Source organism: Schistocerca gregaria, unplaced genomic scaffold, assembly GCF_023897955.1.
Source record: "Schistocerca gregaria isolate iqSchGreg1 unplaced genomic scaffold, iqSchGreg1.2 ptg000180l, whole genome shotgun sequence".
Lineage (NCBI taxonomy): Eukaryota > Metazoa > Arthropoda > Insecta > Orthoptera > Acrididae > Schistocerca > Schistocerca gregaria.
In genome coordinates this window covers 11,829,307-11,855,500 of record NW_026061730.1, presented here as the reverse complement: position 1 = coordinate 11,855,500, position 26,194 = coordinate 11,829,307, and the positions used below count along the sequence as shown (strand labels likewise).

General features: G+C 49.4%; 1 protein-coding gene and 13 non-coding genes across 14 annotated transcripts in view; all 14 read left to right on the top strand.

Annotated features, from left to right (window-relative positions):
* Window positions 1-26,194, top strand: part of LOC126302899 (uncharacterized) — a 65,333-nt gene that overhangs the window by 28,035 nt on the left and 11,104 nt on the right. The gene's annotated exons all lie outside the window — the stretch shown is intronic.
* On the top strand, window positions 2,622-2,695 carry Trnat-agu (transfer RNA threonine (anticodon AGU)). The gene has a single exon. It is a non-coding gene; the product is annotated as a tRNA-Thr (tRNA).
* Trnat-agu (transfer RNA threonine (anticodon AGU)) lies at window positions 4,082-4,155 on the top strand. The gene has a single exon. It is a non-coding gene; the product is annotated as a tRNA-Thr (tRNA).
* On the top strand, window positions 6,999-7,074 carry Trnat-agu (transfer RNA threonine (anticodon AGU)). The gene has a single exon. It is a non-coding gene; the product is annotated as a tRNA-Thr (tRNA).
* Trnat-agu (transfer RNA threonine (anticodon AGU)) lies at window positions 8,461-8,534 on the top strand. Its single transcript has one exon. It is a non-coding gene; the product is annotated as a tRNA-Thr (tRNA).
* Window positions 9,910-9,983, top strand: Trnat-agu (transfer RNA threonine (anticodon AGU)). The gene has a single exon. It is a non-coding gene; the product is annotated as a tRNA-Thr (tRNA).
* On the top strand, window positions 11,368-11,441 carry Trnat-agu (transfer RNA threonine (anticodon AGU)). Its single transcript has one exon. It is a non-coding gene; the product is annotated as a tRNA-Thr (tRNA).
* Window positions 12,828-12,901, top strand: Trnat-agu (transfer RNA threonine (anticodon AGU)). The gene has a single exon. It is a non-coding gene; the product is annotated as a tRNA-Thr (tRNA).
* Trnat-agu (transfer RNA threonine (anticodon AGU)) lies at window positions 15,736-15,809 on the top strand. The gene has a single exon. It is a non-coding gene; the product is annotated as a tRNA-Thr (tRNA).
* On the top strand, window positions 20,092-20,165 carry Trnat-agu (transfer RNA threonine (anticodon AGU)). Its single transcript has one exon. It is a non-coding gene; the product is annotated as a tRNA-Thr (tRNA).
* Trnat-agu (transfer RNA threonine (anticodon AGU)) lies at window positions 21,541-21,614 on the top strand. Its single transcript has one exon. It is a non-coding gene; the product is annotated as a tRNA-Thr (tRNA).
* Window positions 22,990-23,063, top strand: Trnat-agu (transfer RNA threonine (anticodon AGU)). Its single transcript has one exon. It is a non-coding gene; the product is annotated as a tRNA-Thr (tRNA).
* Window positions 24,450-24,523, top strand: Trnat-agu (transfer RNA threonine (anticodon AGU)). The gene has a single exon. It is a non-coding gene; the product is annotated as a tRNA-Thr (tRNA).
* Trnat-agu (transfer RNA threonine (anticodon AGU)) lies at window positions 25,911-25,984 on the top strand. Its single transcript has one exon. It is a non-coding gene; the product is annotated as a tRNA-Thr (tRNA).

Below are 26,194 nucleotides of genomic sequence, written 5' to 3'. Positions count from 1 at the left end.
TCATGGAGTGAGTTGTATGTTTTGCGATAGTCTGTCTCTGACAAGGAAGCACAGGTGATATAGGTGCGAACACAGGAAGCTTGCAGCCCCTCGCTGCCTGCAGACACAGAGCAGCCACACTAGAAGAGCGGCCTAAGCCGTAGGCGAAATGTGCTCATTCGCTTTGGCGCGACGTCGAACTATAAATAAGGCTGTCACTAGCGTGAGCGTTGCGTGAGCGTCGTGTAAAGTCGGAAAAGTCATCTGCATGGGTGATTGCCAAGTTTGGGGAGCGTTTCGTAGTACGATCAGTGCAATGGGGACGCGGAAACTTGTTGTGTCCCAGTGTTTTGCAGTTGGACGACAAGAGTTTTACACAGTAGCAAAGAGCGAGGCACTGAGTTGGCATGAACAATGGAGAGCACAATAGGGCTCGAGATGTGCTTGTTACCTCAGGTGCTGTGTGATTGTGGACAAGGAGTGAAATGGACCAATTTGTGACCGCCCTTTCAATTTAAGACGTTCAAAACAGACGGAATTTGCATTCGTAATACCAGAGCATCGAAACTACTTGGAACTCTTGTGTATATGAACGTGTCCGCGCCTTTGTATTCTGGTACCTTCGCCGCTACAAACCAACCAACCATCGTGTCCGTGCACATCAGAGTCGCAAAGAATGGAGAATAGCCAGGCTTGGTCGTGTGTGTAGTTGTAGCTCAGTTGGCAGATCGTTCGCTTAGCGTGTGAACGGTCTCGGGTTCAAGCCCCGGCTCCTCCATGTTTTGTGGTCAGTGCATGGTAAGTGTTGGTCGCGGCGAACATAAACGCACGCAAGAAGTTGCAAAACCAGCGTCACAGACTGATATGATGTATACTTTCATAAGGAGAGCAAGATGTAAGTGTGGGGACCGGCTGTTATCGAGTGCAGACCTGTCTTAGGTATCACGGCTTAACGTCATTGAAGTCTAGAGGTGGACAACACGTTCGTCTTACTCAGAGCGGTGTCTGAACCCTATTTTCGACGTTATGCGTGCCACTTTCATTGTGGCCAACTACGATTCGATACAGAATGCACGAAACCTGAAAGACACCCTCACTGATTCATAGAGAGTAGTGTTTGTCTGCGGAATAATGGGAGTGCGAGGGTCTGTGACGTTGATATGACTGTATGTAGCACTACTAGTTATCGGGGGGGTGGGCGTAGCTCAGATGGTAGAGCGCTCGCTTAGTGTGCGAGAGGTACTGGAATCGATACCCAGCGCCTCCAGAATTTTTAACACACCTACATGCGCACCTTGCCATGCAAGTGGAATAATTCCCAACCGGCAGAGGTGTGTAGGCAGATACAAGCGAACGATTAGCATCCACAATTGCGCCGATTTCACGTAAATCCCACTGCACGTTCCCATTCTTTGCGTGCAGTCGGCTGCTACTGGTGTTGCTGGTTGTGACTGCTGATAACAGATGCCGTAGCAATCAATTCATGGAGTGAGTTGTATGTTTTGCGATAGTCTGTCTCTGACAAGGAAGCACAGGTGATATAGGTGCGAACACAGGAAGCTTGCAGCCCCTCGCTGCCTGCAGACACAGAGCAGCCACACTAGAAGAGCGGCCTAAGCCGTAGGCGAAAGGTGCTCATTCGCTTTGGCGCGACGTCGAACTATAAATAAGGCTGTCACTAGCGTGAGCGTCGTGTAAAGTCGGAAAAGTCATCTGCATGGGTGATTGCCAAGTTTGGGGAGCGTTTCGTAGTACGATCAGTGCAATGGGGACGCGGAAACTTGTTGTGTCCCAGTGTTTTGCAGTTGGACGACAAGAGTTTTACACAGTAGCAAAGAGCGAGGCACTGAGTTGGCATGAACAATGGAGAGCACAATAGGGCTCGAGATGTGCTTGTTACCTCAGGTGCTGTGTGATTGTGGACAAGGAGTGAAATGGACCAATTTGTGACCGCCCTTTCAATTTAAGACGTTCAAAACAGACGGAATTTGCATTCGTAATACCAGAGCATCGAAACTACTTGGAACTCTTGTGTATATGAACGTGTCCGCGCCTTTGTATTCTGGTACCTTCGCCGCTACAAACCAACCAACCATCGTGTCCGTGCACATCAGAGTCGCAAAGAATGGAGAATAGCCAGGCTTGGTCGTGTGTGTAGATGTAGCTCAGTTGGCAGATCGTTCGCTTAGCGTGTGAACGGTCTCGGGTTCAAGCAACGGCTCCTCCATGTTTTGTGGTCAGTGCATGGTAAGTGTTGGTCGCGGCGAACATAAACGCACGCAAGAAGTTGCAAAACCAGCGTCACAGACTGATATGATGTATACTGTCATAAGGAGAGCAAGATGTAAGTGTGGGGACCGGCTGTTATCGAGTGCAGACCTGTCTTAGGTATCACGGCTTAACGTCATTGAAGTCTAGAGGTGGACAACACGTTCGTCTTACTCAGAGCGGTGTCTGAACTCTATTTTCGACGTTATGCGTGCCACTTTCATTGTGGCCAACTACGATTCGATACAGAATGCACGAAACCTGAAAGACACCCTCACTGATTCATAGAGAGTAGTGTTTGTCTGCGGAATAATGGGAGTGCGAGGGTCTGTGACGTTGATATGACTGTATGTAGCACTACTAGTTACTGGGGGGGTGGGCGTAGCTCAGATGGTAGAGCGCTCGCTTAGTGTGCGAGAGGTACTGGGATCGATACCCAGCGCCTCCAGAATTTTTAACACACCTACATGCGCACCTTGCCATGCAAGTGGAATAATTCCCAACCGGCAGAGGTGTGTAGGCAGATACAAGCGAACGATTAGCATCCACAATTGCGCCGATTTCACGTAAATCCCACTGCACGTTCCCATTCTTTGCGTGCAGTCGGCTGCTACTGGTGTTGCTGGTTGTGACTGCTGATAACAGATGCCGTAGCAATCAATTCATGGAGTGAGTTGTATGTTTTGCGATAGTCTGTCTCTGACAAGGAAGCACAGGTGATATAGGTGCGAACACAGGAAGCTTGCAGCCCCTCGCTGCCTGCAGACACAGAGCAGCCACACTAGAAGAGCGGCCTAAGCCGTAGGCGAAATGTGCTCATTCGCTTTGGCGCGACGTCGAACTATAAATAAGGCTGTCACTAGCGTGAGCGTTGCGTGAGCGTCGTGTAAAGTTGGAAAAGTCATCTGCATGGGTGATTGCCAAGTTTGGGGAGCGTTTCGTAGTACGATCAGTGCAATGGGGACGCGGAAACTTGTTGTGTCCCAGTGTTTTGCAGTTGGACGACAAGAGTTTTACACAGTAGCAAAGAGCGAGGCACTGAGTTGGCATGAACAATGGAGAGCACAATAGGGCTCGAGATGTGCTTGTTACCTCAGGTGCTGTGTGATTGTGGACAAGGAGTGAAATGGACCAATTTGTGACCGCCCTTTCAATTTAAGACGTTCAAAACAGACGGAATTTGCATTCGTAATACCAGAGCATCGAAACTACTTGGAACTCTTGTGTATATGAACGTGTCCGCGCCTTTGTATTCTGGTACCTTCGCCGCTACAAACCAACCAACCATCGTGTCCGTGCACATCAGAGTCGCAAAGAATGGAGAATAGCCAGGCTTGGTCGTGTGTGTAGCTGTAGCTCAGTTGGCAGATCGTTCGCTTAGCGTGTGAACGGTCTCGGGTTCAAGCCCCGGCTCCTCCATGTTTTGTGGTCAGTGCATGGTAAGTGTTGGTGGCGGCGAACATAAACGCACGCAAGAAGTTTCAAAACCAGCGTCACAGACTGATATGATGTATACTGTCATAAGGAGAGCAAGATGTAAGTGTGGGGACCGGCTGTTATCGAGTGCAGACCTGTCTTAGGTATCACGGCTTAACGTCATTGAAGTCTAGAGGTGGACAACACGTTCGTCTTACTCAGAGCGGTGTCTGAACTTTATTTTCGACGTTATGCGTGCTACTTTCATTGTGGCCAACTACGATTCGATACAGAATGCACGAAACCTGAAAGACACCCTCACTGATTTATAGAGAGTGGTGTTTGTCTGCGGAATAATGGGAGAGCGAGGGTCTGTGACGTTGATATGACTGTATGTAGCACTACTAGCTATCGGGGGGGTGGGCGTAGCTCAGATGGTAGAGCGCTCGCTTAGTGTGCGAGAGGTACTGGGATCGATACCCAGCGCCTCCAGAATTTTTAACACACCTACATGCGCACCTTGCCATGCAAGAGGAATAATTCCCAACCGGCAGAGGTGTGTAGGCAGATACAAGCGAACGATTAGCATCCACAATTGCGCCGATTTCACGTAAATCCCACTGCACGTTCCCATTCTTTGCGTGCAGTCGGCTGCTACTGGTGTTGCTGGTTGTGACTGCTGATAACAGATGCCGTAGCAATCAATTCATGGAGTGAGTTGTATGTTTTGCGATAGTCTGTCTCTGACAAGGAAGCACAGGTGATATAGGTGCGAACACAGGAAGCTTGCAGCCCCTCGCTGCCTGCAGACACAGAGCAGCCACACTAGAAGAGCGGCCTAAGCCGTAGGCGAAATGTGCTCATTCGCTTTGGCGCGACGTCGAACTATAAATAAGGCTGTCACTAGCGTGAGCGTTGCGTGAGCGTCGTGTAAAGTCGGAAAAGTCATCTGCATGGGTGATTGCCAAGTTTGGGGAGCGTTTCGTAGTACGATCAGTGCAATGGGGACGCGGAAACTTGTTGTGTCCCAGTGTTTTGCAGTTGGACGACAAGAGTTTTACACAGTAGCAAAGAGCGAGGCACTGAGTTGGCATGAACAATGGAGAGCACAATAGGGCTCGAGATGTGCTTGTTACCTCAGGTGCTGTGTGATTGTGGACAAGGAGTGAAATGGACCAATTTGTGACCGCCCTTTCAATTTAAGACGTTCAAAACAGACGGAATTTGCATTCGTAATACCAGAGCATCGAAACTACTTGGAACTCTTGTGTATATGAACGTGTCCGCGCCTTTGTATTCTGGTACCTTCGCCGCTACAAACCAACCAACCATCGTGTCCGTGCACATCAGAGTCGCAAAGAATGGAGAATAGCCAGGCTTGGTCGTGTGTGTAGATGTAGCTCAGTTGGCAGATCGTTCGCTTAGCGTGTGAACGGTCTCGGGTTCAAGCCCCGGCTCCTCCATGTTTTGTGGTCAGTGCATGGTAAGTGTTGGTGGCGGCGAACATAAACGCACGCAAGAAGTTTCAAAATCAGCGTCACAGACTGATATGATGTATACTGTCATAAGGAGAGCAAGATGTAAGTGTGGGGACCGGCTGTTATCGAGTGCAGACCTGTCTTAGGTATCACGGCTTAACGTCATTGAAGTCTAGAGGTGGACAACACGTTCGTCTTACTCAGAGCGGTGTCTGAACTTTATATTCGACGTTATGCGTGCCACTTTCATTGTGGCCAACTACGATTCGATACAGAATGCACGAAACCTGAAAGACACCCTCACTGATTTATAGAGAGTGGTGTTTGTCTGCGGAATAATGGGAGAGCGAGGGTCTGTGACGTTGATATGACTGTATGTAGCACTACTAGTTATCGGGGGGGTGGGCATAGCTCAGATGGTAGAGCGCTCGCTTAGTGTGCGAGAGGTACTGGGATCGATACCCAGCGCCTCCAGAATTTTTAACACACCTACATGCGCACCTTGCCATGCAAGAGGAATAATTCCCAACCGGCAGAGGTGTGTAGGCAGATACAAGCGAACGATTAGCATCCACAATTGCGCCGATTTCACGTAAATCCACTGCACGTTCCCATTCTTTGCGTGCAGTCGGCTGCTACTGGTGTTGCTGGTTGTGACTGCTGATAACAGATGCCGTAGCAATCAATTCATGGAGTGAGTTGTATGTTTTGCGATAGTCTGTCTCTGACAAGGAAGCACAGGTGATATAGGTGCGAACACAGGAAGCTTGCAGCCCCTCGCTGCCTGCAGACACAGAGCAGCCACACTAGGAGAGCGGCCTAAGCCGTAGGCGAAATGTGCTCATTCGCTTTGGCGCGACGTCGAACTATAAATAAGGCTGTCACTAGCGTGAGCGTTGCGTGAGCGTCGTGTAAAGTCGGAAAAGTCATCTGCATGGGTGATTGCCAAGTTTGGGGAGCGTTTCGTAGTACGATCAGTGCAATGGGGACGCGGAAACTTGTTGTGTCCCAGTGTTTTGCAGTTGGACGACAAGAGTTTTACACAGTAGCAAAGAGCGAGGCACTGAGTTGGCATGAACAATGGAGAGCACAATAGGGCTCGAGATGTGCTTGTTACCTCAGGTGCTGTGTGATTGTGGACAAGGAGTGAAATGGACCAATTTGTGACCGCCCTTTCAATTTAAGACGTTCAAAACAGACGGAATTTGCATTCGTAATACCAGAGCATCGAAACTACTTGGAACTCTTGTGTATATGAACGTGTCCGCGCCTTTGTATTCTGGTACCTTCGCCGCTACAAACCAACCAACCAACGTGTCCGTGCACATCAGAGTCGCAAAGAATGGAGAATAGCCAGGCTTGGTCGTGTGTGTAGATGTAGCTCAGTTGGCAGATCGTTCGCTTAGCGTGTGAACGGTCTCGGGTTCAAGCCCCGGCTCCTCCATGTTTTGTGGTCAGTGCATGGTAAGTGTTGGTCGCGGCGAACATAAACGCACGCAAGAAGTTGCAAAACCAGCGTCACAGACTGATATGATGTATACTGTCATAAGGAGAGCAAGATGTAAGTGTGGGGACCGGCTGTTATCGAGTGCAGACCTGTCTTAGGTATCACGGCTTAACGTCATTGAAGTCTAGAGGTGGACAACACGTTCGTCTTACTCAGAGCGGTGTCTGAACTCTATTTTCGACGTTATGCGTGCCACTTTCATTGTGGCCAACTACGATTCGATACAGAATGCACGAAACCTGAAAGACACCCTCACTGATTCATAGAGAGTAGTGTTTGTCTGCGGAATAATGGGAGTGCGAGGGTCTGTGACGTTGATATGACTGTATGTAGCACTACTAGTTATCGGGGGAGTGGGCGTAGCTCAGATGGTAGAGCGCTCGCTTAGTGTGCGAGAGGTACTGGGATCGATACCCAGCGCCTCCAGAATTTTTAACAAACCTACATGCGCACCTTGCCATGCAAGTGGAATAATTCCCAACCGGCAGAGGTGTGTAGGCAGATACAAGCGAACGATTAGCATCCACAATTGCGCCGATTTCACGTAAATCCCACTGCACGTTCCCATTCTTTGCGTGCAGTCGGCTGCTACTGGTGTTGCTGGTTGTGACTGCTGATAACAGATGCCGTAGCAATCAATTCATGGAGTGAGTTGTATGTTTTGCGATAGTCTGTCTCTGACAAGGAAGCACAGGTGATATAGGTGCGAACACAGGAAGCTTGCAGCCCCTCGCTGCCTGCAGACACAGAGCAGCCACACTAGAAGAGCGGCCTAAGCCGTAGGCGAAATGTGCTCATTCGCTTTGGCGCGACGTCGAACTATAAATAAGGCTGTCACTAGCGTGAGCGTTGCGTGAGCGTCGTGTAAAGTCGGAAAAGTCATCTGCATGGGTGATTGCCAAGTTTGGGGAGCGTTTCGTAGTACGATCAGTGCAATGGGGACGCGGAAACTTGTTGTGTCCCAGTGTTTTGCAGTTGGACGACAAGAGTTTTACACAGTAGCAAAGAGCGAGGCACTGAGTTGGCATGAACAATGGAGAGCACAATAGGGCTCGAGATGTGCTTGTTACCTCAGGTGCTGTGTGATTGTGGACAAGGAGTGAAATGGACCAATTTGTGACCGCCCTTTCAATTTAAGACGTTCAAAACAGACGGAATTTGCATTCGTAATACCAGAGCATCGAAACTACTTGGAACTCTTGTGTATATGAACGTGTCCGCGCCTTTGTATTCTGGTACCTTCGCCGCTACAAACCAACCAACCATCGTGTCCGTGCACATCAGAGTCGCAAAGAATGGAGAATAGCCAGGCTTGGTCGTGTGTGTAGTTGTAGCTCAGTTGGCAGATCGTTCGCTTAGCGTGTGAACGGTCTCGGGTTCAAGCCCCGGCTCCTCCATGTTTTGTGGTCAGTGCATGGTAAGTGTTGGTCGCGGCGAACATAAACGCACGCAAGAAGTTGCAAAACCAGCGTCACAGACTGATATGATGTATACTTTCATAAGGAGAGCAAGATGTAAGTGTGGGGACCGGCTGTTATCGAGTGCAGACCTGTCTTAGGTATCACGGCTTAACGTCATTGAAGTCTAGAGGTGGACAACACGTTCGTCTTACTCAGAGCGGTGTCTGAACTCTATTTTCGACGTTATGCGTGCCACTTTCATTGTGGCCAACTACGATTCGATACAGAATGCACGAAACCTGAAAGACACCCTCACTGATTCATAGAGAGTAGTGTTTGTCTGCGGAATAATGGGAGTGCGAGGGTCTGTGACGTTGATATGACTGTATGTAGCACTACTAGTTATCGGTGGGGTGGGCGTAGCTCAGATGGTAGAGCGCTCGCTTAGTGTGCGAGAGGTACTGGGATCGATACCCAGCGCCTCCAGAATTTTTAACACACCTACATGCGCACCTTGCCATGCAAGTGGAATAATTCCCAACCGGCAGAGGTGTGTAGGCAGATACAAGCGAACGATTAGCATCCACAATTGCGCCGATTTCACGTAAATCCCACTGCACGTTCCCATTCTTTGCGTGCAGTCGGCTGCTACTGGTGTTGCTGGTTGTGACTGCTGATAACAGATGCCGTAGCAATCAATTCATGGAGTGAGTTGTATGTTTTGCGATAGTCTGTCTCTGACAAGGAAGCACAGGTGATATAGGTGCGAACACAGGAAGCTTGCAGCCCCTCGCTGCCTGCAGACACAGAGCAGCCACACTAGAAGAGCGGCCTAAGCCGTAGGCGAAAGGTGCTCATTCGCTTTGGCGCGACGTCGAACTATAAATAAGGCTGTCACTAGCGTGAGCGTCGTGTAAAGTCGGAAAAGTCATCTGCATGGGTGATTGCCAAGTTTGGGGAGCGTTTCGTAGTACGATCAGTGCAATGGGGACGCGGAAACTTGTTGTGTCCCAGTGTTTTGCAGTTGGACGACAAGAGTTTTACACAGTAGCAAAGAGCGAGGCACTGAGTTGGCATGAACAATGGAGAGCACAATAGGGCTCGAGATGTGCTTGTTACCTCAGGTGCTGTGTGATTGTGGACAAGGAGTGAAATGGACCAATTTGTGACCGCCCTTTCAATTTAAGACGTTCAAAACAGACGGAATTTGCATTCGTAATACCAGAGCATCGAAACTACTTGGAACTCTTGTGTATATGAACGTGTCCGCGCCTTTGTATTCTGGTACCTTCGCCGCTACAAACCAACCAACCATCGTGTCCGTGCACATCAGAGTCGCAAAGAATGGAGAATAGCCAGGCTTGGTCGTGTGTGTAGATGTAGCTCAGTTGGCAGATCGTTCGCTTAGCGTGTGAACGGTCTCGGGTTCAAGCAACGGCTCCTCCATGTTTTGTGGTCAGTGCATGGTAAGTGTTGGTCGCGGCGAACATAAACGCACGCAAGAAGTTGCAAAACCAGCGTCACAGACTGATATGATGTATACTGTCATAAGGAGAGCAAGATGTAAGTGTGGGGACCGGCTGTTATCGAGTGCAGACCTGTCTTAGGTATCACGGCTTAACGTCATTGAAGTCTAGAGGTGGACAACACGTTCGTCTTACTCAGAGCGGTGTCTGAACTCTATTTTCGACGTTATGCGTGCCACTTTCATTGTGGCCAACTACGATTCGATACAGAATGCACGAAACCTGAAAGACACCCTCACTGATTCATAGAGAGTAGTGTTTGTCTGCGGAATAATGGGAGTGCGAGGGTCTGTGACGTTGATATGACTGTATGTAGCACTACTAGTTATTGGGGGGGTGGGCGTAGCTCAGATGGTAGAGCGCTCGCTTAGTGTGCGAGAGGTACTGGGATCGATACCCAGCGCCTCCAGAATTTTTAACACACCTACATGCGCACCTTGCCATGCAAGTGGAATAATTCCCAACCGGCAGAGGTGTGTAGGCAGATACAAGCGAACGATTAGCATCCACAATTGCGCCGATTTCACGTAAATCCCACTGCACGTTCCCATTCTTTGCGTGCAGTCGGCTGCTACTGGTGTTGCTGGTTGTGACTGCTGATAACAGATGCCGTAGCAATCAATTCATGGAGTGAGTTGTATGTTTTGCGATAGTCTGTCTCTGACAAGGAAGCACAGGTGATATAGGTGCGAACACAGGAAGCTTGCAGCCCCTCGCTGCCTGCAGACACAGAGCAGCCACACTAGAAGAGCGGCCTAAGCCGTAGGCGAAATGTGCTCATTCGCTTTGGCGCGACGTCGAACTATAAATAAGGCTGTCACTAGCGTGAGCGTTGCGTGAGCGTCGTGTAAAGTTGGAAAAGTCATCTGCATGGGTGATTGCCAAGTTTGGGGAGCGTTTCGTAGTACGATCAGTGCAATGGGGACGCGGAAACTTGTTGTGTCCCAGTGTTTTGCAGTTGGACGACAAGAGTTTTACACAGTAGCAAAGAGCGAAGCACTGAGTTGGCATGAACAATGGAGAGCACAATAGGGCTCGAGATGTGCTTGTTACCTCAGGTGCTGTGTGATTGTGGACAAGGAGTGAAATGGACCAATTTGTGACCGCCCTTTCAATTTAAGACGTTCAAAACAGACGGAATTTGCATTCGTAATACCAGAGCATCGAAACTACTTGGAACTCTTGTGTATATGAACGTGTCCGCGCCTTTGTATTCTGGTACCTTCGCCGCTACAAACCAACCAACCATCGTGTCCGTGCACATCAGAGTCGCAAAGAATGGAGAATAGCCAGGCTTGGTCGTGTGTAGCTGTAGCTCAGTTGGCAGATCGTTCGCTTAGCGTGTGAACGGTCTCGGGTTCAAGCCCCGGCTCCTCCATGTTTTGTGGTCAGTGCATGGTAAGTGTTGGTGGCGGCGAACATAAACGCACGCAAGAAGTTTCAAAACCAGCGTCACAGACTGATATGATGTATACTGTCATAAGGAGAGCAAGATGTAAGTGTGGGGACCGGCTGTTATCGAGTGCAGACCTGTCTTAGGTATCACGGCTTAACGTCATTGAAGTCTAGAGGTGGACAACACGTTCGTCTTACTCAGAGCGGTGTCTGAACTTTATTTTCGACGTTATGCGTGCTACTTTCATTGTGGCCAACTACGATTCGATACAGAATGCACGAAACCTGAAAGACACCCTCACTGATTTATAGAGAGTGGTGTTTGTCTGCGGAATAATGGGAGAGCGAGGGTCTGTGACGTTGATATGACTGTATGTAGCACTACTAGCTATCGGGGGGGTGGGCGTAGCTCAGATGGTAGAGCGCTCGCTTAGTGTGCGAGAGGTACTGGGATCGATACCCAGCGCCTCCAGAATTTTTAACACACCTACATGCGCACCTTGCCATGCAAGTGGAATAATTCCCAACTAGCAGAGGTGTGTAGGCAGATACAAGCGAACGATTAGCATCCACAATTGCGCCGATTTCACGTAAATCCCACTGCACGTTCCCATTCTTTGCGTGCAGTCGGCTGCTACTGGTGTTGCTGGTTGTGACTGCTGATAACAGATGCCGTAGCAATCAATTCATGGAGTGAGTTGTATGTTTTGCGATAGTCTGTCTCTGACAAGGAAGCACAGGTGATATAGGTGCGAACACAGGAAGCTTGCAGCCCCTCGCTGCCTGCAGACACAGAGCAGCCACACTAGAAGAGCGGCCTAAGCCGTAGGCGAAATGTGCTCATTCGCTTTGGCGCGACGTCGAACTATAAATAAGGCTGTCACTAGCGTGAGCGTTGCGTGAGCGTCGTGTAAAGTCGGAAAAGTCATCTGCATGGGTGATTGCCAAGTTTGGGGAGCGTTCCGTAGTACGATCAGTGCAATGGGGACGCGGAAACTTGTTGTGTCCCAGTGTTTTGCAGTTGGACGACAAGAGTTTTACACAGTAGCAAAGAGCGAGGCACTGAGTTGGCATGAACAATGGAGAGCACAATAGGGCTCGAGATGTGCTTGTTACCTCAGGTGCTGTGTGATTGTGGACAAGGAGTGAAATGGACCAATTTGTGACCGCCCTTTCAATTTAAGACGTTCAAAACAGACGGAATTTGCATTCGTAATACCAGAGCATCGAAACTACTTGGAACTCTTGTGTATATGAACGTGTCCGCGCCTTTGTATTCTGGTACCTTCGCCGCTACAAACCAACCAACCATCGTGTCCGTGCACATCAGAGTCGCAAAGAATGGAGAATAGCCAGGCCTGGTCGTGTGTGTAGATGTAGCTCAGTTGGCAGATCGTTCGCTTAGCGTGTGAACGGTCTCGGGTTCAAGCCCCGGCTCCTCCATGTTTTGTGGTCAGTGCATGGTAAGTGTTGGTGGCGGCGAACATAAACGCACGCAAGAAGTTTCAAAACCAGCGTCACAGACTGATATGATGTATACTGTCATAAGGAGAGCAAGATGTAAGTGTGGGGACCGGCTGTTATCGAGTGCAGACCTGTCTTAGGTATCACGGCTTAACGTCATTGAAGTCTAGAGGTGGACAACACGTTCGTCTTACTCAGAGCGGTGTCTGAACTTTATTTTCGACGTTATGCGTGCCACTTTCATTGTGGCCAACTACGATTCGATACAGAATGCACGAAACCTGAAAGACACCCTCACTGATTTATAGAGAGTGGTGTTTGTCTGCGGAATAATGGGAGAGCGAGGGTCTGTGACGTTGATATGACTGTATGTAGCACTACTAGTTATCGGGGGGGTGGGCGTAGCTCAGATGGTAGAGCGCTCGCTTAGTGTGCGAGAGGTACTGGGATCGATACCCAGCGCCTCCAGAATTTTTAACACACCTACATGCGCACCTTGCCATGCAAGAGGAATAATTCCCAACCGGCAGAGGTGTGTAGGCAGATACAAGCGAACGATTAGCATCCACAATTGCGCCGATTTCACGTAAATCCCACTGCACGTTCCCATTCTTTGCGTGCAGTCGGCTGCTACTGGTGTTGCTGGTTGTGACTGCTGATAACAGATGCCGTAGCAATCAATTCATGGAGTGAGTTGTATGTTTTGCGATAGTCTGTCTCTGACAAGGAAGCACAGGTGATATAGGTGCGAACACAGGAAGCTTGCAGCCCCTCGCTGCCTGCAGACACAGAGCAGCCACACTAGAAGAGCGGCCAGAGCCGTAGGCGAAATGTGCTCATTCGCTTTGGCGCGACGTCGAACTATAAATAAGGCTGTCACTAGCGTGAGCGTTGCGTGAGCGTCGTGTAAAGTCGGAAAAGTCATCTGCATGGGTGATTGCCAAGTTTGGGGAGCGTTTCGTAGTACGATCAGTGCAATGGGGACGCGGAAACTTGTTGTGTCCCAGTGTTTTGCAGTTGGACGACAAGAGTTTTACACAGTAGCAAAGAGCGAGGCACTGAGTTGGCATGAACAATGGAGAGCACAATAGGGCTCGAGATGTGCTTGTTACCTCAGGTGCTGTGTGATTGTGGACAAGGAGTGAAATGGACCAATTTGTGACCGCCCTTTCAATTTAAGACGTTCAAAACAGACGGAATTTGCATTCGTAATACCAGAGCATCGAAACTACTTGGAACTCTTGTGTATATGAAAGTGTCCGCGCCTTTGTATTCTGGTACCTTCGCCGCTACAAACCAACCAACCATCGTGTCCGTGCACATCAGAGTCGCAAAGAATGGAGAATAGCCAGGCTTGGTCGTGTGTGTAGCTGTAGCTCAGTTGGCAGATCGTTCGCTTAGCGTGTGAACGGTCTCGGGCTCAAGCCCCGGCTCCTCCATGTTTTGTGGTCAGTGCATGGTAAGTGTTGGTGGCGGCGAACATAAACGCACGCAAGAAGTTTCAAAACCAGCGTCACAGACTGATATGATGTATACTGTCATAAGGAGAGCAAGATGTAAGTGTGGGGACCGGCTGTTATCGAGTGCAGACCTGTCTTAGGTATCACGGCTTAACGTCATTGAAGTCTAGAGGTGGACAACACGTTCGTCTTACTCAGAGCGGTGTCTGAACTTTATTTTCGACGTTATGCGTGCCACTTTCATTGTGGCCAACTACGATTCGATACAGAATGCACGAAACCTGAAAGACACCCTCACTGATTTATAGAGAGTGGTGTTTGTCTGCGGAATAATGGGAGAGCGAGGGTCTGTGACGTTGATATGACTGTATGTAGCACTACTAGCTATCGGGGGCGTGGGCGTAGCTCAGATGGTAGAGCGCTCGCTTAGTGTGTGAGAGGTACTGGGATCGATACCCAGCGCCTCCAGAATTTTTAACACACCTACATGCGCACCTTGCCATGCAAGAGGAATAATTCCCAACCGGCAGAGGTGTGTAGGCAGATACAAGCGAACGATTAGCATCCACAATTGCGCCGATTTCACGTAAATCCACTGCACGTTCCCATTCTTTGCGTGCAGTCGGCTGCTACTGGTGTTGCTGGTTGTGACTGCTGATAACAGATGCCGTAGCAATCAATTCATGGAGTGAGTTGTATGTTTTGCGATAGTCTGTCTCTGACAAGGAAGCACAGGTGATATAGGTGCGAACACAGGAAGCTTGCAGCCCCTCGCTGCCTGCAGACACAGAGCAGCCACACTAGGAGAGCGGCCTAAGCCGTAGGCGAAAGGTGCTCATTCGCTTTGGCGCGACGTCGAACTATAAATAAGGCTGTCACTAGCGTGAGCGTCGTGTAAAGTCGGAAAAGTCATCTGCATGGGTGATTGCCAAGTTTGGGGAGCGTTTCGTAGTACGATCAGTGCAATGGGGACGCGGAAACTTGTTGTGTCCCAGTGTTTTGCAGTTGGACGACAAGAGTTTTACACAGTAGCAAAGAGCGAGGCACTGAGTTGGCATGAACAATGGAGAGCACAATAGGGCTCGAGATGTGCTTGTTACCTCAGGTGCTGTGTGATTGTGGACAAGGAGTGAAATGGACCAATTTGTGACCGCCCTTTCAATTTAAGACGTTCAAAACAGACGGAATTTGCATTCGTAATACCAGAGCATCGAAACTACTTGGAACTCTTGTGTATATGAAAGTGTCCGCGCCTTTGTATTCTGGTACCTTCGCCGCTACAAACCAACCAACCATCGTGTCCGTGCACATCAGAGTCGCAAAGAATGGAGAATAGCCAGGCTTGGTCGTGTGTGTAGCTGTAGCTCAGTTGGCAGATCGTTCGCTTAGCGTGTGAACGGTCTCGGGCTCAAGCCCCGGCTCCTCCATGTTTTGTGGTCAGTGCATGGTAAGTGTTGGTGGCGGCGAACATAAACGCACGCAAGAAGTTTCAAAACCAGCGTCACAGACTGATATGATGTATACTGTCATAAGGAGAGCAAGATGTAAGTGTGGGGACCGGCTGTTATCGAGTGCAGACCTGTCTTAGGTATCACGGCTTAACGTCATTGAAGTCTAGAGGTGGACAACACGTTCGTCTTACTCAGAGCGGTGTCTGAACTTTATTTTCGACGTTATGCGTGCCACTTTCATTGTGGCCAACTACGATTCGATACAGAATGCACGAAACCTGAAAGACACCCTCACTGATTTATAGAGAGTGGTGTTTGTCTGCGGAATAATGGGAGAGCGAGGGTCTGTGACGTTGATATGACTGTATGTAGCACTACTAGTTATCGGGGGGGTGGGCGTAGCTCAGATGGTAGAGCGCTCGCTTAGTGTGCGAGAGGTACTGGGATCGATACCCAGCGCCTCCAGAATTTTTAACACACCTACATGCGCACCTTGCCATGCAAGAGGAATAATTCCCAACCGGCAGAGGTGTGTAGGCAGATACAAGCGAACGATTAGCATCCACAATTGCGCCGATTTCACGTAAATCCCACTGCACGTTCCCATTCTTTGCGTGCAGTCGGCTGCTACTGGTGTTGCTGGTTGTGACTGCTGATAACAGATGCCGTAGCAATCAATTCATGGAGTGAGTTGTATGTTTTGCGATAGTCTGTCTCTGACAAGGAAGCACAGGTGATATAGGTGCGAACACAGGAAGCTTGCAGCCCCTCGCTGCCTGCAGACACAGAGCAGCCACACTAGAAGAGCGGCCAGAGCCGTAGGCGAAATGTGCTCATTCGCTTTGGCGCGACGTCGAACTATAAATAAGGCTGTCACTAGCGTGAGCGTTGCGTGAGCGTCGTGTAAAGTCGGAAAAGTCATCTGCATGGGTGATTGCCAAGTTTGGGGAGCGTTTCGTAGTACGATCAGTGCAATGGGGACGCGGAAACTTGTTGTGTCCCAGTGTTTTGCAGTTGGACGACAAGAGTTTTACACAGTAGCAAAGAGCGAGGCACTGAGTTGGCATGAACAATGGAGAGCACAATAGGGCTCGAGATGTGCTTGTTACCTCAGGTGCTGTGTGATTGTGGACAAGGAGTGAAATGGACCAATTTGTGACCGCCCTTTCAATTTAAGACGTTCAAAACAGACGGAATTTGCATTCGTAATACCAGAGCATCGAAACTACTTGGAACTCTTGTGTATATGAAAGTGTCCGCGCCTTTGTATTCTGGTACCTTCGCCGCTACAAACCAACCAACCATCGTGTCCGTGCACATCAGAGTCGCAAAGAATGGAGAATAGCCAGGCTTGGTCGTGTGTGTAGCTGTAGCTCAGTTGGCAGATCGTTCGCTTAGCGTGTGAACGGTCTCGGGCTCAAGCCCCGGCTCCTCCATGTTTTGTGGTCAGTGCATGGTAAGTGTTGGTGGCGGCGAACATAAACGCACGCAAGAAGTTTCAAAACCAGCGTCACAGACTGATATGATGTATACTGTCATAAGGAGAGCAAGATGTAAGTGTGGGGACCGGCTGTTATCGAGTGCAGACCTGTCTTAGGTATCACGGCTTAACGTCATTGAAGTCTAGAGGTGGACAACACGTTCGTCTTACTCAGAGCGGTGTCTGAACTTTATTTTCGACGTTATGCGTGCCACTTTCATTGTGGCCAACTACGATTCGATACAGAATGCACGAAACCTGAAAGACACCCTCACTGATTTATAGAGAGTGGTGTTTGTCTGCGGAATAATGGGAGAGCGAGGGTCTGTGACGTTGATATGACTGTATGTAGCACTACTAGCTATCGGGGGCGTGGGCGTAGCTCAGATGGTAGAGCGCTCGCTTAGTGTGTGAGAGGTACTGGGATCGATACCCAGCGCCTCCAGAATTTTTAACACACCTACATGCGCACCTTGCCATGCAAGAGGAATAATTCCCAACCGGCAGAGGTGTGTAGGCAGATACAAGCGAACGATTAGCATCCACAATTGCGCCGATTTCACGTAAATCCACTGCACGTTCCCATTCTTTGCGTGCAGTCGGCTGCTACTGGTGTTGCTGGTTGTGACTGCTGATAACAGATGCCGTAGCAATCAATTCATGGAGTGAGTTGTATGTTTTGCGATAGTCTGTCTCTGACAAGGAAGCACAGGTGATATAGGTGCGAACACAGGAAGCTTGCAGCCCCTCGCTGCCTGCAGACACAGAGCAGCCACACTAGGAGAGCGGCCTAAGCCGTAGGCGAAAGGTGCTCATTCGCTTTGGCGCGACGTCGAACTATAAATAAGGCTGTCACTAGCGTGAGCGTCGTGTAAAGTCGGAAAAGTCATCTGCATGGGTGATTGCCAAGTTTGGGGAGCGTTTCGTAGTACGATCAGTGCAATGGGGACGCGGAAACTTGTTGTGTCCCAGTGTTTTGCAGTTGGACGACAAGAGTTTTACACAGTAGCAAAGAGCGAGGCACTGAGTTGGCATGAACAATGGAGAGCACAATAGGGCTCGAGATGTGCTTGTTACCTCAGGTGCTGTGTGATTGTGGACAAGGAGTGAAATGGACCAATTTGTGACCGCCCTTTCAATTTAAGACGTTCAAAACAGACGGAATTTGCATTCGTAATACCAGAGCATCGAAACTACTTGGAACTCTTGTGTATATGAAAGTGTCCGCGCCTTTGTATTCTGGTACCTTCGCCGCTACAAACCAACCAACCATCGTGTCCGTGCACATCAGAGTCGCAAAGAATGGAGAATAGCCAGGCTTGGTCGTGTGTGTAGCTGTAGCTCAGTTGGCAGATCGTTCGCTTAGCGTGTGAACGGTCTCGGGCTCAAGCCCCGGCTCCTCCATGTTTTGTGGTCAGTGCATGGTAAGTGTTGGTGGCGGCGAACATAAACGCACGCAAGAAGTTTCAAAACCAGCGTCACAGACTGATATGATGTATACTGTCATAAGGAGAGCAAGATGTAAGTGTGGGGACCGGCTGTTATCGAGTGCAGACCTGTCTTAGGTATCACGGCTTAACGTCATTGAAGTCTAGAGGTGGACAACACGTTCGTCTTACTCAGAGCGGTGTCTGAACTTTATTTTCGACGTTATGCGTGCCACTTTCATTGTGGCCAACTACGATTCGATACAGAATGCACGAAACCTGAAAGACACCCTCACTGATTTATAGAGAGTGGTGTTTGTCTGCGGAATAATGGGAGAGCGAGGGTCTGTGACGTTGATATGACTGTATGTAGCACTACTAGCTATCGGGGGCGTGGGCGTAGCTCAGATGGTAGAGCGCTCGCTTAGTGTGTGAGAGGTACTGGGATCGATACCCAGCGCCTCCAGAATTTTTAACACACCTACATGCGCACCTTGCCATGCAAGAGGAATAATTCCCAACCGGCAGAGGTGTGTAGGCAGATACAAGCGAACGATTAGCATCCACAATTGCGCCGATTTCACGTAAATCCACTGCACGTTCCCATTCTTTGCGTGCAGTCGGCTGCTACTGGTGTTGCTGGTTGTGACTGCTGATAACAGATGCCGTAGCAATCAATTCATGGAGTGAGTTGTATGTTTTGCGATAGTCTGTCTCTGACAAGGAAGCACAGGTGATATAGGTGCGAACACAGGAAGCTTGCAGCCCCTCGCTGCCTGCAGACACAGAGCAGCCACACTAGGAGAGCGGCCTAAGCCGTAGGCGAAAGGTGCTCATTCGCTTTGGCGCGACGTCGAACTATAAATAAGGCTGTCACTAGCGTGAGCGTCGTGTAAAGTCGGAAAAGTCATCTGCATGGGTGATTGCCAAGTTTGGGGAGCGTTTCGTAGTACGATCAGTGCAATGGGGACGCGGAAACTTGTTGTGTCCCAGTGTTTTGCAGTTGGACGACAAGAGTTTTACACAGTAGCAAAGAGCGAGGCACTGAGTTGGCATGAACAATGGAGAGCACAGTAGGGCTCGAGATGTGCTTGTTACCTCAGGTGCTGTGTGATTGTGGACAAGGAGTGAAATGGACCAATTTGTGACCGCCCTTTCAATTTAAGACGTTCAAAACAGACGGAATTTGCATTCGTAATACCAGAGCATCGAAACTACTTGGAACTCTTGTGTATATGAACGTGTCCGCGCCTTTGTATTCTGGTACCTTCGCCGCTACAAACCAACCAACCATCGTGTCCGTGCACATCAGAGTCGCAAAGAATGGAGAATAGCCAGGCTTGGTCGTGTGTGTAGATGTAGCTCAGTTGGCAGATCGTTCGCTTAGCGTGTGAACGGTCTCGGGTTCAAGCAACGGCTCCTCCATGTTTTGTGGTCAGTGCATGGTAAGTGTTGGTCGCGGCGAACATAAACGCACGCAAGAAGTTGCAAAACCAGCGTCACAGACTGATATGATGTATACTGTCATAAGGAGAGCAAGATGTAAGTGTGGGGACCGGCTGTTATCGAGTGCAGACCTGTCTTAGGTATCACGGCTTAACGTCATTGAAGTCTAGAGGTGGACAACACGTTCGTCTTACTCAGAGCGGTGTCTGAACTCTATTTTCGACGTTATGCGTGCCACTTTCATTGTGGCCAACTACGATTCGATACAGAATGCACGAAACCTGAAAGACACCCTCACTGATTCATAGAGAGTAGTGTTTGTCTGCGGAATAATGGGAGTGCGAGGGTCTGTGACGTTGATATGACTGTATGTAGCACTACTAGTTATTGGGGGGGTGGGCGTAGCTCAGATGGTAGAGCGCTCGCTTAGTGTGCGAGAGGTACTGGGATCGATACCCAGCGCCTCCAGAATTTTTAACACACCTACATGCGCACCTTGCCATGCAAGTGGAATAATTCCCAACCGGCAGAGGTGTGTAGGCAGATACAAGCGAACGATTAGCATCCACAATTGCGCCGATTTCACGTAAATCCCACTGCACGTTCCCATTCTTTGCGTGCAGTCGGATGCTACTGGTGTTGCTGGTTGTGACTGCTGATAACAGATGCCGTAGCAATCAATTCATGGAGTGAGTTGTATGTTTTGCGATAGTCTGTCTCTGACAAGGAAGCACAGGTGATATAGGTGCGAACACAGGAAGCTTGCAGCCCCTCGCTGCCTGCAGACACAGAGCAGCCACACTAGAAGAGCGGCCTAAGCCGTAGGCGAAAGGTGCTCATTCGCTTTGGCGCGACGTCGAACTATAAATAAGGCTGTCACTAGCGTGAGCGTCGTGTAAAGTCGGAAAAGTCATCTGCATGGGTGATTGCCAAGTTTGGGGAGCGTTTCGTAGTACGATCAGTGCAATGGGGACGCGGAAACTTGTTGTGTCCCAGTGTTTTGCAGTTGGACGACAAGAGTTTTACACAGTAGCAAAGAGCGAGGCACTGAGTTGGCATGAACAATGGAGAGCACAATAGGGCTCGAGATGTGCTTGTTACCTCAGGTGCTGTGTGATTGTGGACAAGGAGTGAAATGGACCAATTTGTGACCGCCCTTTCAATTTAAGACGTTCAAAACAGACGGAATTTGCATTCGTAATACCAGAGCATCGAAACTACTTGGAACTCTTGTGTATATGAACGTGTCCGCGCCTTTGTATTCTGGTACCTTCGCCGCTACAAACCAACCAACCATCGTGTCCGTGCACATCAGAGTCGCAAAGAATGGAGAATAGCCAGGCTTGGTCGTGTGTGTAGATGTAGCTCAGTTGGCAGATCGTTCGCTTAGCGTGTGAACGGTCTCGGGTTCAAGCAACGGCTCCTCCATGTTTTGTGGTCAGTGCATGGTAAGTGTTGGTCGCGGCGAACATAAACGCACGCAAGAAGTTGCAAAACCAGCGTCACAGACTGATATGATGTATACTGTCATAAGGAGAGCAAGATGTAAGTGTGGGGACCGGCTGTTATCGAGTGCAGACCTGTCTTAGGTATCACGGCTTAACGTCATTGAAGTCTAGAGGTGGACAACACGTTCGTCTTACTCAGAGCGGTGTCTGAACTCTATTTTCGACGTTATGCGTGCCACTTTCATTGTGGCCAACTACGTTTCGAAACAGAATGCACGAAACCTGAAAGACACCCTCACTGATTTATAGAGAGTGGTGTTTGTCTGCGGAATAATGGGAGAGCGAGGATCTGTGACGTTGATATGACTGAATGTAGCACTACTAGTTATCGGGGGGGTGGGCGTAGCTCAGATGGTAGAGCGCTCGCTTAGTGTGCGAGAGGTACTGGGATCGATACCCAGCGCCTCCAGAATTTTTAACACACCTACATGCGCACCTTGCCATGCAAGAGGAATAATTCCCAACCGGCAGAGGTGTGTAGGCAGATACAAGCGAACGATTAGCATCCACAATTGCGCCGATTTCACGTAAATCCCACTGCACGTTCCCATTCTTTGCGTGCAGTCGGCTGCTACTGGTGTTGCTGGTTGTGACTGCTGATAACAGATGCCGTAGCAATCAATTCATGGAGTGAGTTGTATGTTTTGCGATAGTCTGTCTCTGACAAGGAAGCACAGGTGATATAGGTGCGAACACAGGAAGCTTGCAGCCCCTCGCTGCCTGCAGACACAGAGCAGCCACACTAGAAGAGCGGCCTAAGCCGTAGGCGAAAGGTGCTCATTCGCTTTGGCGCGACGTCGAACTATAAATAAGGCTGTCACTAGCGTGAGCGTCGTGTAAAGTCGGAAAAGTCATCTGCATGGGTGATTGCCAAGTTTGGGGAGCGTTTCGTAGTACGATCAGTGCAATGGGGACGCGGAAACTTGTTGTGTCCCAGTGTTTTGCAGTTGGACGACAAGAGTTTTACACAGTAGCAAAGAGCGAGGCACTGAGTTGGCATGAACAATGGAGAGCACAATAGGGCTCGAGATGTGCTTGTTACCTCAGGTGCTGTGTGATTGTGGACAAGGAGTGAAATGGACCAATTTGTGACCGCCCTTTCAATTTAAGACGTTCAAAACAGACGGAATTTGCATTCGTAATACCAGAGCATCGAAACTACTTGGAACTCTTGTGTATATGAACGTGTCCGCGCCTTTGTATTCTGGTACCTTCGCCGCTACAAACCAACCAACCATCGTGTCCGTGCACATCAGAGTCGCAAAGAATGGAGAATAGCCAGGCTTGGTCGTGTGTGTAGATGTAGCTCAGTTGGCAGATCGTTCGCTTAGCGTGTGAACGGTCTCGGGTTCAAGCAACGGCTCCTCCATGTTTTGTGGTCAGTGCATGGTAAGTGTTGGTCGCGGCGAACATAAACGCACGCAAGAAGTTGCAAAACCAGCGTCACAGACTGATATGATGTATACTGTCATAAGGAGAGCAAGATGTAAGTGTGGGGACCGGCTGTTATCGAGTGCAGACCTGTCTTAGGTATCACGGCTTAACGTCATTGAAGTCTAGAGGTGGACAACACGTTCGTCTTACTCAGAGCGGTGTCTGAACTCTATTTTCGACGTTATGCGTGCCACTTTCATTGTGGCCAACTACGATTCGATACAGAATGCACGAAACCTGAAAGACACCCTCACTGATTCATAGAGAATAGTGTTTGTCTGCGGAATAATGGGAGTGCGAGGGTCTGTGACGTTGATATGACTGTATGTAGCACTACTAGTTATTGGGGGGGTGGGCGTAGCTCAGATGGTAGAGCGCTCGCTTAGTGTGCGAGAGGTACTGGGATCGATACCCAGCGCCTCCAGAATTTTTAACACACCTACATGCGCACCTTGCCATGCAAGTGGAATAATTCCCAACCGGCAGAGGTGTGTAGGCAGATACAAGCGAACGATTAGCATCCACAATTGCGCCGATTTCACGTAAATCCCACTGCACGTTCCCATTCTTTGCGTGCAGTCGGCTGCTACTGGTGTTGCTGGTTGTGACTGCTGATAACAGATGCCGTAGCAATCAATTCATGGAGTGAGTTGTATGTTTTGCGATAGTCTGTCTCTGACAAGGAAGCACAGGTGATATAGGTGCGAACACAGGAAGCTTGCAGCCCCTCGCTGCCTGCAGACACAGAGCAGCCACACTAGAAGAGCGGCCTAAGCCGTAGGCGAAATGTGCTCATTCGCTTTGGCGCGACGTCGAACTATAAATAAGGCTGTCACTAGCGTGAGCGTTGCGTGAGCGTCGTGTAAAGTTGGAAAAGTCATCTGCATGGGTGATTGCCAAGTTTGGGGAGCGTTTCGTAGTACGATCAGTGCAATGGGGACGCGGAAACTTGTTGTGTCCCAGTGTTTTGCAGTTGGACGACAAGAGTTTTACACAGTAGCAAAGAGCGAGGCACTGAGTTGGCATGAACAATGGAGAGCACAATAGGGCTCGAGATGTGCTTGTTACCTCAGGTGCTGTGTGATTGTGGACAAGGAGTGAAATGGACCAATTTGTGACCGCCCTTTCAATTTAAGACGTTCAAAACAGACGGAATTTGCATTCGTAATACCAGAGCATCGAAACTACTTGGAACTCTTGTGTATATGAACGTGTCCGCGCCTTTGTATTCTGGTACCTTCGCCGCTACAAACCAACCAACCATCGTGTCCGTGCACATCAGAGTCGCAAAGAATGGAGAATAGATAGGCTTGGTCGTGTGTGTAGCTGTAGCTCAGTTGGCAGATCGTTCGCTTAGCGTGTGAACGGTCTCGGGTTCAAGCCCCGGCTCCTCCATGTTTTGTGGTCAGTGCATGGTAAGTGTTGGTGGCGGCGAACATAAACGCACGCAAGAAGTTTCAAAACCAGCGTCACAGACTGATATGATGTATACTGTCATAAGGAGAGCAAGATGTAAGTGTGGGGACCGGCTGTTATCGAGTGCAGACCTGTCTTAGGTATCACGGCTTAACGTCATTGAAGTCTAGAGGTGGACAACACGTTCGTCTTACTCAGAGCGGTGTCTGAACTTTATTTTCGACGTTATGCGTGCTACTTTCATTGTGGCCAACTACGATTCGATACAGAATGCACGAAACCTGAAAGACACCCTCACTGATTTATAGAGAGTGGTGTTTGTCTGCGGAATAATGGGAGAGCGAGGGTCTGTGACGTTGATATGACTGTATGTAGCACTACTAGCTATCGGGGGGGTGGGCGTAGCTCAGATGGTAGAGCGCTCGCTTAGTGTGCGAGAGGTACTGGGATCGATACCCAGCGCCTCCAGAATTTTTAACACACCTACATGCGCACCTTGCCATGCAAGAGGAATAATTCCCAACTAGCAGAGGTGTGTAGGCAGATACAAGCGAACGATTAGCATCCACAATTGCGCCGATTTCACGTAAATCCCACTGCACGTTCCCATTCTTTGCGTGCAGTCGGCTGCTACTGGTGTTGCTGGTTGTGACTGCTGATAACAGATGCCGTAGCAATCAATTCATGGAGTGAGTTGTATGTTTTGCGATAGTCTGTCTCTGACAAGGAAGCACAGGTGATATAGGTGCGAACACAGGAAGCTTGCAGCCCCTCGCTGCCTGCAGACACAGAGCAGCCACACTAGAAGAGCGGCCTAAGCCGTAGGCGAAATGTGCTCATTCGCTTTGGCGCGACGTCGAACTATAAATAAAGCTGTCACTAGCGTGAGCGTTGCGTGAGCGTCGTGTAAAGTCGGAAAAGTCATCTGCATGGGTGATTGCCAAGTTTGGGGAGCGTTTCGTAGTACGATCAGTGCAATGGGGACGCGGAAACTTGTTGTGTCCCAGTGTTTTGCAGTTGGACGACAAGAGTTTTACACAGTAGCAAAGAGCGAGGCACTGAGTTGGCATGAACAATGGAGAGCACAATAGGGCTCGAGATGTGCTTGTTACCTCAGGTGCTGTGTGATTGTGGACAAGGAGTGAAATGGACCAATTTGTGACCGCTCTTTCAATTTAAGACGTTCAAAACAGACGGAATTTGCATTCGTAATACCAGAGCATCGAAACTACTTGGAACTCTTGTGTATATGAACGTGTCCGCGCCTTTGTATTCTGGTACCTTCGCCGCTACAAACCAACCAACCATCGTGTCCGTGCACATCAGAGTCGCAAAGAATGGAGAATAGCCAGGCTTGGTCGTGTGTGTAGATGTAGCTCAGTTGGCAGATCGTTCGCTTAGCGTGTGAACGGTCTCGGGTTCAAGCCCCGGCTCCTCCATGTTTTGTGGTCAGTGCATGGTAAGTGTTGGTGGCGGCGAACATAAACGCACGCAAGAAGTTTCAAAACCAGCGTCACAGACTGATATGATGTATACTGTCATAAGGAGAGCAAGATGTAAGTGTGGGGACCGGCTGTTATCGAGTGCAGACCTGTCTTAGGTATCACGGCTTAACGTCATTGAAGTCTAGAGGTGGACAACACGTTCGTCTTACTCAGAGCGGTGTCTGAACTTTATTTTCGACGTTATGCGTGCCACTTTCATTGTGGCCAACTACGATTCGATACAGAATGCACGAAACCTGAAAGACACCCTCACTGATTTATAGAGAGTGGTGTTTGTCTGCGGAATAATGGGAGAGCGAGGGTCTGTGACGTTGATATGACTGTATGTAGCACTACTAGTTATCGGGGGGGGTGGGCGTAGCTCAGATGGTAGAGCGCTCGCTTAGTGTGCGAGAGGTACTGGGATCGATACCCAGCGCCTCCAGAATTTTTAACACACCTACATGCGCACCTTGCCATGCAAGAGGAATAATTCCCAACCGGCAGAGGTGTGTAGGCAGATACAAGCGAACGATTATCATCCACAATTGCGCCGATTTCACGTAAATCCCACTGCACGTTCCCATTCTTTGCGTGCAGTCGGCTGCTACTGGTGTTGCTGGTTGTGACTGCTGATAACAGATGCCGTAGCAAT